Genomic DNA, 14293 nt, shown 5'->3' with positions numbered 1-14293 from the left:
AATACATTTCTAAATAACTGGTAGCACAAAGAAGGAATTATAATAGAAACCAGATAGCATTTTAAACTGAATGATAACAACATAATACCTAATACAGCCTGTGGGATGCAGCTAAAGCACAGCTCAGAGAGAGATATATAACTAAGATAACAGGTTAGAAAAAAGGTAAGCACAAGAAGCAATGAGTGAAAGAAGAAAAAGAAAAATGTGGTAAATTAAAATTAAACCAAAGACTGTAGGAAAAGAAAATAATAAGCCTGAGAGTAGAAATTAATTAATTAAAAATGAATATACAATAAAGAGTACTAACAAGTTCAAAAGTGATGTGATTATTTAGAGAGAGAGGGAGAGAGAGCAAAAATAGCTAATACCAAGAATGAGAAGACATCACAGACCCTGCAGACATTAAAAAGAGCCAGGTGCAATATTAAACAGAGAACTTTATAGCAATAAGTTTGAAAGTTTTGATAATATGTATCAATTCCTAAAAAAAATGCATTCTAACAAAACTGATAAAGGGGGAAATAAAAAAATCATAATATTAAAAGAAATTAAATCTATAATATAGCCCATAAATATAAACACAATTCCCATAACTCCGTGCTGAAAAGCTTAACAATGAAATGCCAAATATTCCGAGTCTTGTACAATCTTTTGTAAAGAATAGAAAAAGGAGAAATACTTTTTAAATGCATTTTATGTAACCAGAATAATCTTGACGTCAGAGCCTGAGAAGAATATAGAAGAAGGAAAACTATAGGAAGAATATAGAAGAAGGAAGACTATAGGACAAGAAAGTCGATATAAAAATCCTAAATAAAGAAATAATAAAATGAATTCAGGAGCTATGTATGTGTGTGTGTGTGCGGTAATGAGAGAACAAATTATGTGTGTGTGTGTGTAGAATGTTCTGTGTATGTATATGTGTCTGAGAGAGCAAGTTATTTAAAAAATGCAAGCTGGATTTACCTTTGAAAAAACCCATCACTGAAATTTCCAAAGCGAGAGATAACAAAGGAGAAATATTATAGGATCGTCTCCTTAGATGAACAAATAGCATTTGAAAAAATCAACATTCATTCATACAAAACACTCTTCAGAAGCTAAGACTACAAGCGACCTTTTGCAAACTGATAAGGTTTATCTGCTTACAGGGAATATTATGTTTTATGGTGAAAGCTTGAAAGCTTTTCCTTTGAAATTTGTAGCAAGATCAGGATAGCTGCTATCTAATCTCTATTCAGATTATACCGAAGTCCTAGCCCGTAGAAGGAAGGGAAAAAAATATGGGTCAGAAAAAGACAGATAAAAACTGTCATTCTTCATTGCTATTACTATGTAAATAGAAAAATCCAAACTCATGTATAGATAAATAATTAGAATTAATAGGAAAGTTTAGGAAGTTTGCCAGATATAATTTTATAATACAGAAATCAATTTGTTTTTCTATATTTGCAACAAACAGAAAATGAAGTAAAATGTATATAATAACCACCTAGAAATGAATAATAAAGATGTGTATGACACATGGCAGCTGTTTGGCACGTGTAAAACACAATAAGTCACTATCAATTTATTTATTACACTTGAGTAAAACTTAGCTTCCCTAAGTAAGAGAATTTTGCATAGTTTCTAAAAATTTATCACTACACTTCAGGGGATTACTTAGCAAGGTCCTGGTGTGGTCTCACGCCACTTTTCAAAATGCTGTGTTTCATGAAACTACCACTAAAAACACGCATTTCCCTTTATGATGTTCTTCCAGACTGTCTACCAATGTGCTTTCTCTTTCATTCCTGGGATGCCATAGACACATAGCTAAAGATATAGATGTATCTCTCTGCTTTATATTAATTTTTCTAACTTCCTGTCTTCTCTAATAAACTGAACACCACTCAGTTTATCCCCATCCCCATTCCTGGCCAGTTCCCTCTTCCAGTCTCTTTCACTGCATTTTTTGGGCTCTCTGACTCATCTATCAATAAATTCCAACCTTAGACTTTTTCTTGAACCGCCATTTCCTTCCTCATCGTGTCAATATTTACTGCTCCAATTCTCTTTCACTGCTGACTGTCTCAAAGTTTGGTTTTTTTAGAATTTTTGTCTGCTTAATGCCAAGGTCTTCGCTCACATAACACCTAGAGGATAATTCACTCTTCAGTAGAGTCCAGAGGAGTCTCGAGATGTCTTCTGTGCAAGTAAAAGGACGCTGCTTGTTCTTAACTTCTTTCATTATAATTCTTAGGCTTTCAAAAAGTAATTTCTATATTTAGATGTCTTTGCAAACTATACTTAACACCTTTTCACTTAGCAACAAAAATAATCCTTTGATTACTTTTCAAAAAATGTCTTACCCAGTATTATGGAACTGTTGGCGATAACGTGAATAATTAATGCTGTTGCTTTCACGGAGACCGTGTTCTTTGAAAATTTTTTCTCCCTACAAATTTGCCAAAGAAGTAAGGAAAAGTAGTTGGAGTATCAACTTCCAATATTTAAAATAGTTTGCATTCTATACTCTTGTAATGACAATAAAAGTTATTTATTTGATGCTTAATTGTTTAAGTGTATTTTTATGTGTATGTCATGACAAAAAGATAGTACTTTATGCCTTGACATAGTTTTCAGTAAGTTTGCAACCCAATGAATTCAATATGATGGAAAAGTAGAGAGCTTTCTGAAATTAATATTTCTCCTTGTTTTCCTTAAAATTTGGCAGATCCCATGTGCAAGAAATGACTTGCAAGGTGTGCAAGTCCCAAAGTCACCAAGAGCAGTGAAAATCTATGATACCTACGGACACAGACCCCACTGCAAATTAAGCAGGTTATAGATTCCTATGAGTTTTAGGTAAGAAATCCTCAACTGCACATATCATAAACCCTTGCATGAAACTGGTTTAAAGCATGAGGGAGGCAGGGAGCACCCCAGGCCATAGTATGATTAGTGACTAAACACCAGCAGGAATCCAGGGCCTTTTGATGTGTCTGCAAAGCTGCCTCAGAACCAGCTTCATCCTCAGGCTAATTCCTCCTTGGTGGGAGTAGGGTGGCTCCTGCCATATTTGGGGCTCTGTGCGCTCTATTTCATGTGCAGCAGGGGAGAGTGAGAACAATATACCTCTTCCGATTTGAAACATAAATCCACCAAGGTTTGTCGCATACTCTTGCTTGGATCAATAACATATTCCGTTAAAACATCTTGGGCAGTTGTGACATCGTGATTTATAAGAAATACAAATTTGGTCTTGCCCATAGTTTCTGGCTCATAGCTCCCCAAAACCTTGGAATTTCCTAAGTGTTGAGAGTGAGAGGGCATCCTTTGTTATGTTAATGAGGCGACTGTTGGGAGGCCCCTGAGGATGGGGTCTGGCTGCCAATGGCGTCAACCATGTGAGCAGAGGGTTGGGTTTTCAGTCCCACCCCTGCCTTGCAGAGGGAGAGGAGTTCTATGTTGAATCATTTGTCAGTGATTTAACCCATCACGACTAGGTACTGAAGCCCTCATACATCTCAAAGGGCAGGGTTCAGAGGGCTTCCGGGTTGGTGGACAGGTGGAGATGTGGGGAAAGTGGCCTCAGAGTGCGTGGAAGCTCCGTGCTCCTTCCCTGTCCCTGGCCCTGGGCTGCTCTTCCATTTAGCTGTTTCTGAGTTGGGTCCTTTGATAATAAACCATTAATTTAGTAAGTACAATGTTTCTGTGTATTCTGTGAGCTACTGTAGCAAATCAATCAAACACGAGGACGGGGTTGCAGGAACCTTGGGATTTAGAGCCAGTGGCTCATAAGAACAGGTCCCAACCTGGATGTTCGATTGCATCTTGAGTAGGAGGGTGTTTTGGAACTTCCAGTCTGTAGCTGGTTGGTCAGAGGTGCAAGTGACAACTCTGGTTTGTCACTGATGTCTGAAAGGTGTGTGGTGGGGGGCCGTTCTCTAGGACCAAGCCCTCAACCTGTGGAATCAGACGTTATCTCTGGGTAGAAAGTGTCCGAATGGAGCTGAATTCCTGGACACCCTGCTGGTGTCTGAGAATTGCTTGGTGGTGTGTGAGAAGCCCCCCAACTCCCAACACAGTTTCTCTCCATCTGTACAGTCTTCCTCATAAATCTACTATGAAGATTAAATGGATAAACCATGCAAAGTCATTAAAACAGTGCTGGCATTGAATGAGCATGCAGTAATGACTGGCTACCTGGGGTGAAATCTTGGGGACACAACTTGCTATATGCATGGCCTTGGGTAAATCACTAAATTTCCCTATTCATTAAATGAAGAAAGTTAACAGCACCTACTCCCTGGACTGTTGGGAACAATAAATGAGGGGAAGCACATTCAGCTCTCACCAGGCTGGTTGGCCAATAGTGTGCTTTACCGAGCTTTAGCTATAATAATTGTGTTGCCTGTATCTTTCCTTAAATAAATAACATACAAAGTAGGCTATTCATCATTCCCTCTCATTCCCCATCCTGCACCTCATAAAGCTCTGAGAATAACAAGTGTTGTAATGACAAGTTATAGTAGACAAAGAGGACCACTGTTTAACTTTTTGACCCTAGGGAACTACTTAACTCTCCACTACCTCTATTATCTCATTTGTGAAATAGAGATAATAGCACTTATCCCCTAAGGCTATTGTTAAGCATAAATGAAGTTATACCAGTAAAGCTATTACCAAGGTTTGGTATCAGTAAATACCCTATTATTATTAACTTTATAAAGTGTTTTTCCTATATAATCTTGTTTGGCTGTGACAGTGGTTTCCCTAGGTGATATTTTTTAGTAGATACTAAGACATCTTGTATCTTTTTCCAAAATATGTGCAAGTAGACCTTTTCCTTGAACTGGTTTTGCTGCGGACATATCACGGTGCTTTTTGGGGGCTAAACAGTCTTCCTTCCCGAACGTAATTCTTCTCCACCTGTTTGTCAGGACTGAAAGTTAGTAACTTCAGGTGCTCCTGAAGCAGTTCAGTTCAAACAACATCAATCATTTCTACTTGAGTAGAAATTAAGGAAATTAAGACATTTCCTGAGAGTTTTGACAGGAGATGAAGGGGGATTAGATAAAACAAAGCATCTTGAGTGCCTTAAGGAAGAGACAAGGACACTGAAAGGGGGAAAGACCTAAATCAAGGGAGCTAACCATGTGAGATGGCACATATCACCTGCTTAGGATGTTTGTCTATGGCTGACCCAAATATCATCTCCTTCCTGATAGACAGACACCGTATCTGCACTGGCGGCGGCTCTGAGGATGTCTTGTCTCCCTTACTGCAGTGAGGAGGGTTTCATTTGTAGCTCAGATCATTGAGATGAAATACAAGTATCATTGAAAGAAACTATTAATTCTAAATAAATCAGAATCTCAAATGTGTTTCATTAATTTCTGATAAAAAGTCATTAGAGAAAACAATAATTCAATAGCAAATCTTAAGTGAAATGAGGTGACTGAATTATACCTGATGTACTTTGGATGTGTTGATTAAAATTCTCATCCTTTCAACTGTAAGAATTGCATGGAAAAGAGAGAGGACTCCTAATATCACTTTCATGTGTCCTGACTCAAGACCTCCAGATCTTTCACTGGACAAGTATGTGGGGCTTCGGGAGCATAGTGTGTGTTCATCAAGTGGCTGCAACCTGCCAGTCCATGCAGAGGGTCCTTATGGAAATTTGCTCTTGTCTTATTTCAGCTGCTACAGAAGAATCAAAAGGACCAGACATATTTTTTGCTTGTCCTGCACTTGGTAGGCCCTCAGGAGATGACCCCTGGCTAAATTTTTGGTTGGAGAGAATTTGGACCATTAGAGAAAAAGGAGAAAAACAAGAGCAAAGACAGAAAAAGCAAAGGTGTTCTTGATAGAGGGAAAATGTGTTCATGTCCCACGACTGGGAAGGGCCCAGAGATGTGAGTGACTTTCATTCATCTCACATCTAACGCAGGGTCCAAATGGTGAGGCACAGGGTGTCTTTGCTGTTTGAGGCTGGACTGGGTGGAGGAGACTATTGGGAAGTGCAGGGATACAGGACGGAGAAAAAGGCAAAGGGCAGGACTCAACCGCAGCGCTGGTGGCAAAAAGAGCGGTCATATTGATAGCAGAGACCAAGCCTTGGGCCTTGTCTCCCACTCTCTAAGTTTCCTAAAACTCCCCAAATTCTTGGGCTCCCTGAACATGACTGGGATTAGATTTTCCACAGTCTGTTGAATGGGCTCAGAGGCAATATGCTGTTGGATTTGGGAAACAGCGATCTTCTTTCACCTACGTGGTGGAGAGATTCTTACTCACGCTCCATGAGGTCGGCATCCACGTGTCTCTTTATCGCTGTATTAACATCAACTGCCAGAGCGCCTGCCATACAGACTCTCAGGAAGTGTTAAGGATATTTGTGGAGAGAATAAGTAAGTGGAATAACTAAGTGGAAGTATGTTAAAATATAAAAGATGCATTTGAATACAAATTGTTTCTGATACTTACTGGATGAAGCTTTGGTGCTGGGCAGAGTTTATCTGCTTTGACACTATTGATGTTTTTGTCCAGATACACTTCTCTTTCATGTGTGTGCGAAATCCTCCCTGTGTGGAGTAAAAAGCTTAGCAACATCCATGGCCTATGTTCAGATAGTACAGAAATAATCAGTCATCAGAAGATCTGAGTTAAATTTTGTATATGGAGTTGGTCTCCCACAAGTGATTTCTTTGAAATTGTGGATGTTGTTATTTGAGATAATCTGGTTTTCTGAGTTCATCCATCAAATAGCCTTATAGTTGCTTTTTTGTGTGTGGAATTTACTGATATGAGGTAGTGATATTTTGAAAAGAACACTGATTCAGATTTGTAGGATAGCATATTAAATTCATACTCTTGTCACTACTTTTGTGACACTTTCAGCTTTGCTGTCTCTCAATTTTCTTATCTGTATTTGGAAAATAATTGCAAATGCCTCACAGATAGTTGTGAAAAACTATATGAAATACTCTTTTTTTATGTTCTGACTCAGATTTGTATTTCTTTTTTTCATTGAGGTATGACTGACATACAACATATTAGTTTCAGGTGTACAGCATAATGGTTCAATATTTTTATATATTGAGAAGTAATCACCACAAGAAGTCTAGTGAATATCCATCACCATATAGTGATAGAGTGACTTTTTCTTATGATGAGGACTTTTAAGATCTATTCTCTTAGCAACTTTCAAATATGTAATATAGTATTAACTATAGTCATCATGCTATATATTATGTCCCCTTTTAATTTTATTTTATAATTGGAAGTTTGTGCATTTTGACCCTCTTTGCCCATATCCTCTCCTGCCTACTCCCAAATCAACCACCAGTAGTCTGTTCTCTGTATCTACGAGAGCTTGGTTTGTTTGTTTTTAAATTCCACCTGTGAGATCATGCAGTATTTATCTTTGACCGCCTGTTATGCACTGGATGCTATTTAAAATACAGATGTTCCTGGGAGTGGTGACTGAAGATGAAAAAGGCATATGAAGAGAGTCTAAGTCTAGGGAGGCCAAAACCAAATTTCTCCATCTTTCTCAAAGTTCACTGTGGATATGAGGAAATACACAGAGCGTATAATATTTGCCAAACAGCTGTAGAGTCCACATGCAGACTTCTCAGGGAAGCTGGAAGGAATCATCTAGAGTCAGGGAAGTCAGTCTAGATGGAATTAGACTAGAAATCAAGGAGAAGTTTTAGAGGCAGAGAGAGGCCTGGCTTGGTGCAGATGGGAAGACATCCTGTCAGTGTCCACTACATCTCTGGCCAAGCAAGGACTTGTGGGCAAGAGGGAGATCTTTGGTGTTTGGGGACCCTGACTCTGTCACTGAAGGTGAAGGATGGTCCTGGAGGAATGCTTGTTTCTTTACTAAGTCCTGGCACTCTGACAAGGAAGAAGGCATAGTTCTATGTCATCCGCTTTGGTGATGTCTTGTGTAGTCTTACGGGAAAATCATATAGTGAAGACTTGATAGTAAATGCACAACTTCCAATGTATGGATTTGTGGTTATATTTAGTTTATTTAACATATTGATTTATGGTCCTGGTGAGATTTCTGGAGTCACATACTCTTGTTTGGTGATATGTTGCATCTCATATTCTTCTTCAATAAAAATCAGTAATATTCAAAACCTAATCTACAGTTTGAAAACTATGGTCTGAGAAAAAGGAGTGTAATATAATTACTGTGTCATGTCAAGAACTGTTCAGTTAGCTAAGTATCTCCCTTGCTCAGGATTTAAAAACAATATTTTGTGGGAATAGTTCATGATGCCAGTCCACAGAAGCAAGGCTGGTCCATCAGAATTATCTGAGGATGCTTTTGTTAAAACTGTTGTTTCAGACCCAACCTGAAGAGATTTTGATTTAATAGATTTTTGGGAGAAACCCAGGAGTCTTCATTTGTTTATTTATTTATTAAAAACCTCTGAAGCGTATTTAATGCACACCATGCCTTTTTGGAAAGTATTATGGAAGACAGCTTTAGATGCCTAGAAATTTTCCTTTAAATTGTATTAGATATTTCTAAATGGCACAGTCAAGCTTTAAAAAAGTACTTAGACCAGTTGCTTAAAAACTTACATTTCCACATGGCAGTTTTATTTTTCTTATGTACATGGGAAATAGCTCTATTCATTTCTCAGTATATAAATTCATAAACCCGAAAGCCGAAGCTTGGTTCTGTGTTTCACCCTGATGAATCTGCGGCATCTGAATGCCTCTGATGCGACTCTAATCCCTCCATCATTAGGCAAAGGACCCAACATAGACTTTGGAAGGTGAATTTTTCCATTCCTATTTTGGGCATATTTTGTTCATGCCTGTTATGGTGTTTTAACCATCTGTCTGCAGCAGTGGAGAAATACTAGACACCCCCTGCATTTTCAGTAGACAATTCTTTCCTTGCCTTTGGCAAACAGAAAGATTCCGGCCGAAAGGGGCTTATATAAAAGCTCTGTCAAAACTCTCCCCTGACTGTCTGCTTTGGGTCAGCCACTCATACAGTTGAATGATTATAATAGAGTGGAAAGATCATGGACTTCAACTCTGAATTTGAATTCAAGCTTTATTGTTTCATTAATAAATGTCTACTGAGTGTCTTCTGTGTGCTACTCTTGGGCACAGAGAGAACACACAGGACAGTGTGCCTTCTAGCAACTCATAGACTTGTGGGAAACACAAATAATTATCACGCAGAGCGCTGTACTAGAAGAGACGGTAGCGTGGGGTGGAACGTCCAGAGAGGGTCACATGGAACATGCATTGGCTGTTGGGATATGCCTGACTGGGAGGGTGTTCAGATTTTTAGAGGGTCTTACTGGAAGTTTAAGCAATCTTCATTTAAGTTTTGAAGGTATTTTAAGCTGAGAGGAAATGTGGGTGGTTCAGTCTAAACAAACACATGAGTGACATGTTTGAGGAAATACAAGTAGCTTAGAATGGATGAAAGGATATGTGAGAAGAAGAATAAGAGCGGAGGCTCAAGTTCCCAGCAAAAGCTGGTCAGTAAAGCCTGTGGACTTTGCTCTGAAGGCAGTGGAGTGTGACTGAGTGGGAGTGAAGGGATCAGATCTGAACCCTGGTTGACCTTGAGGAGGGCATGACCTGGCAGGCTGCTGCAGTAGCTCAGACCAGAGAGGCAGTAGTGACCTTGATGGTAGTGAGGAAATGGGTTTGCTGCTATTTAGGAAGTTACATTGGTTGGACTTTTATCCTTAATTACAGGCAAGTGTAAGGGAGAGAGAGCAATTTCAGATGCCTTGCAGCCCAAATGGTGGTGTCCTTCACCAATTTAGGGAACGCAGGAAGAGAAGCACTTTTGGGGGAGGGTGTTCTGCTCCACTGCTCTTCAAAAAAACCTTTTTCAAAGCCTTCCACTAAGCCAGCCGATGGTATGAGCTGAATTTTGCACCTATTGTGTTGCTAGAGGCAAAATTAACATCACATCATGATCACCAAAGCCACAGATGCATTAAGATTATTCAGATCATATGTGGTGCAGCAGAAATATATGTAGTAAATTGCATGGGATATAATGCTTGAAGATGCCTTTTTTATGTCACTACTGCCCTGCATGAGACCTTAAACGCCTGAATGTGACCTTAAGAAACTAACATGAAAAAAAATACTAGAAAGAGGCAGACTCTGGTGTTTGGACAACATATAGATGCACCTTACAACCTGGAAATTCAGTGATGTGTATGAATTAATTTTAAGCTGTCTATCGAACTAAAGGCTGCTACACATCCATTGACAGATCTGAGCATGTGCAAAGTTTGTCCAATTTCTAATGAGCTGATAAGGGGATTGCGAAGTCAGTTTTAGGCTGGGCATCAGGCTGCCTGAAAAGTCTGGTGTTGTGATCCTTCACAGGGCCACAAGTGGTGTGAGACATACGAGGGTACGTCAATGGGAGATAACTTTACATATATGAGGTCTGGGCCTTTTTCTTCATCAATGACCCCATCCTAAGCTTCTTCCTGGGAGCCAGACTGACTCCCCAGATTACAGAGTACTGGTTCTTAGTGCAGGCATTGCAGATGTGTTGGTCTTGGGAGAGGTGCAGGGGGCAATTTGCAAATAGAGGCCTGGAGTTCAAGATGGCTATTTGTGCTAGGTATATAAGGAAAATTTTCTGTATGTCTTGGGAACTGTAAGTGGACCACTTTGGAAATAATGAACTCATTCTTCCTCAATGTTTCAAATAACAGACCAGCATCTATTCATCAAGTGTTATTAAGTCCTTAGATGACCTTTAAAATGCCAGGGAGGTTTTAAGTTCAAATACATCTAAGCTAGCAATACTAATTTTTGGATTTGTAAAGGGACTTGTTGATTTTTATGTTGTATAGGTAAGAAAGAAGTTCTCATGTATTACCTGAAGTGTACTGCAAGTTGAGAAACTTAATTATGCAGAAGATGAAAGCTTTTCAAACTCTTAGTTACTTTGAAATATTTGTAGAGTTTAAATGCTACTTATTGTTAGATGCAGGTACTACATTTTGTGCTATACGTAATCAAGCAAAGCAAACCATGGCCTAATCTTTTAGAGCTTTACAGTCTCATATGAAGTACAAAAGATTAGACAAAAAATATAGAGCTGTGTATTCTAAATGAAAGAATATGGGGGGAGATGTCAGATGCACCAACAAGGTTAATCAAACTGTTACTTACAGTTAACAAATATTGTTAATCATGTAGTTTACATGTGGAATCTCAATCTTAATCATAATCAATAGAGAGAAAATGTATTATTATATCTTTACTCTGATATGACTTCAGAGTTTAAACAAATCTACTGCAGTCAGAGCAATGAAAACAAATAAAACTGAAACAAAGCAAAAAGTCCAGTGTCATGTTTTTCCCTTTTTGTTTTCACCTTATTCTCACACCCACACCGGCAAATGATACTGCAACCTTTTAGAATAACTTATCTTGAAGTTTAATTAGTTTTTAGCTGAACTTGTAAAACATTTTCAAAAAGAGAGAAGAGTTCCCCTCCCCACCCAGTGCCTAATGTAGAGAATTTTTTTTTAATTGAAGTATAGTTGATATACAATCTAATATTAGTTTCAAGTAAACAACACTGTAGACTTTTAATGTTTAATTATACCCTGGCAGTTTTGCTGGCAAAGGGGAAATTATCATCCACCTTTTAGGACAGGCCTAATAATGAGAGGTTTGTAGTATAGTTTATACAAACAGAGGCTGACTACACTTTCTTCAGTTCCTTTGGAAACGGTGCAAGGGAAGACCGCGGTTCTAATTCCTTTCTACTTGCTTATGCTTTTCCTTCTTGTTTGTGATCAGGAGATAAAAGACCAAAAAACCTGCCAAATTATACTTTTTCAATAGGCTGAATCTACAGCAAACCTGGGGCTTTTGGCCAGACAGAAACATCTGGGGATATTTGCGGCCAGCAGAAGGTTTTATGAAATCCTTTGGGTCCCCTTTGGCTTGATGACGCTTCCTGACAGCAGGCAGAGATGGGCATGAAAGAGTGCCATCCCCTCTGGGTAAGTATTGTTCTTTGCTGGTGATATTTTTCTTAGGAAAAATAATGTGACTAAGTAATGCTTCTTCTGAGTTTCAGCCTGCTGTCAGGGAAAAAAGGGGCTGCCATGAATCTACCTTCTTTACTTTCCTACTATGAGCATTCAGCTAATACTACTGAGCTTCTCTATGTCCCGGGATGTTGTTTAGGTGACAAAAACATAGCGTTCAAGACCTGGCCCTTAAGAAATTAGTTTCTCTAACCAAGAGTCTTTGAGATTGTATGCAAATTGTAGGCTGTTTTTGCTATTATTTTGTTGCCTTATTTTGTGAATGTTGTTGAGATTTGGGCACAATATGGGACTCTCACCTCATCTTTCCTCCCTACTCTTGGGGAGAAGACACATTTTCTTGCCCAAAAAAAACACATTTCATGCTCCATGTTTAAGAGGCAGAGCTCAGTGTGTGAAGGAATAGGTTGTTCGATGCTGCCTGTGGCAAATGATGAATCTGGTTAATTCTGGGTTTTCATACTAAGAAGACTGTTTCTGCCACATGCCTAATCTGTGTTCTATGATCAAGACTTTATTAATGGTGTTGATACCTTGATTTTATCTTTCTGTTTAAAAAATAATACTTTTAGTCTTATTTCTCAAATGATTTAGAGCCTGGGCAGGGAAAAACAGATGCTATTTGTTAAGTCCCTTGAAACACCAACTTCACATGAATTTGTTGGGAATACTGAAAGAGAGAAAACTAGGCTTTTGGTGAGCAAAATGGGTTTGGTTAGGTCATTTTTAGTTTGATGCTGCTTTTTCAAATTGGATTTTTGAACTTTGCCATGATACTTATTATTCCATATGGCTGGATTTTGCAGTCAAGGGTCTGTTTTTAACAGTTATGACCTAGGCAAGCAGTTTAAGAATTAAGAACTAGCTCTACTGCGTTTTCACACTGACATGTCACTACAACTAAAGATGGCTTTTCCCCAAGTAAGGAGCTCTTTTTAGCTGAGACCATGAGACCTTCTCAAATGGTGCATGAGTCTCACCATTTTGATGATGGTTGAGTGCTGAAAACACAAAATCCTCTAGGAACCTCAAGTGTGGTGGGATTTACAGGTGAAATCACCTGAAGGTGTGCTATGCTCGACTGTTTTCATCTTAACAGAACCTCTCAGCAGAACGATTTCAAAATCTTGTGTCATGAATGCTGTATGGTGAATAGCGATTGCAATAAAGCTATGGACTCTACAAGGTACCCCAAATTCAGAAAAGTAAAAATATGAAAAGAAAACAGATCTTAGAATTGATAAAATTACAGGTGCTTTGAAGATTACTGGAAGCGCTTTAAGAATGAGGTGTTCAGTTGGGCCTCCTGAAAGGATTTGCAGGACGATGTAGGGCTGACCCACTAAGAAGGTCACCCCACCTGATACCACACTTCGAGTTACATGAAAGTGGGAAGCCCCTGCCACCAACACAATTGCTTTTCATACTCAGGAAACTGGAAGATGGATGCTGACATTCTGCCCAAGGAAGCCTCACATTTCTAAACCACTTTTTACAAGAAACACCAGCCAAGACTCATGGTAAGATGACCTCTGCTGCGTGTTTATTTTTCTCACAAGAGTTTGTCTATTTGGTGTTTGCATCAAGAATCCTACCTGCAATGGAGTTTGGCAAGTATAGATTATAGCTTTTCCATTCTCTAATCAGAAGAAATACAGAATGGAGGTGGTTGGGGAATCCTCAGTGTTGAGTTCCTTAAGCAAAAGTGAGAGAGTGCGGAGCTGCTGAACAGGTGGGGCTTTGTGTCCAGGGTGTTGCGGTTTGAGTTTGAGCCGCCTCGGTGCGTACCCGGGGCACGTGCTTCAGCCTTAATGGGGGAGTGGGTCAGGGTGGGGAGTGCGTCAGGGAGAAGATTACCTCGGGGTGGGATTATCCATCTCAGCGGAATGAAAGCAGCGAAAGACTTTGGGAGCAATCAGTTCTCTTCACAGATTCCCGACGTTACTGATTTCGTCTGATTACTGACATCTTAAATGCAAGTACCAGTGGGAACTGAAAGAGAAAATAAAAGGCAGACATTTAATTCCCCAAAGCAGCACGAACGTTTCATATTGTCAAGGAGGAAATGAATCCATTTCAGAAGTCGGTTCAGTGGTTGGAAACTCATCTGAGCCTCATCTGCTGCAGGAGAAGAACAGAGGGAAAGGAAAGACTAAGTAACTCACACATCCGCAGAAAACGATGGCACAGAATGGAAAGCTCACATCAGAAATGTTGCAAAG

The sequence above is a fragment of the Manis javanica genome, chromosome 15 (assembly GCF_040802235.1).
Source record: "Manis javanica isolate MJ-LG chromosome 15, MJ_LKY, whole genome shotgun sequence".
Classification (NCBI taxonomy): domain Eukaryota; kingdom Metazoa; phylum Chordata; class Mammalia; order Pholidota; family Manidae; genus Manis; species Manis javanica.
Note: the sequence above shows the minus strand (reverse complement) of the source record.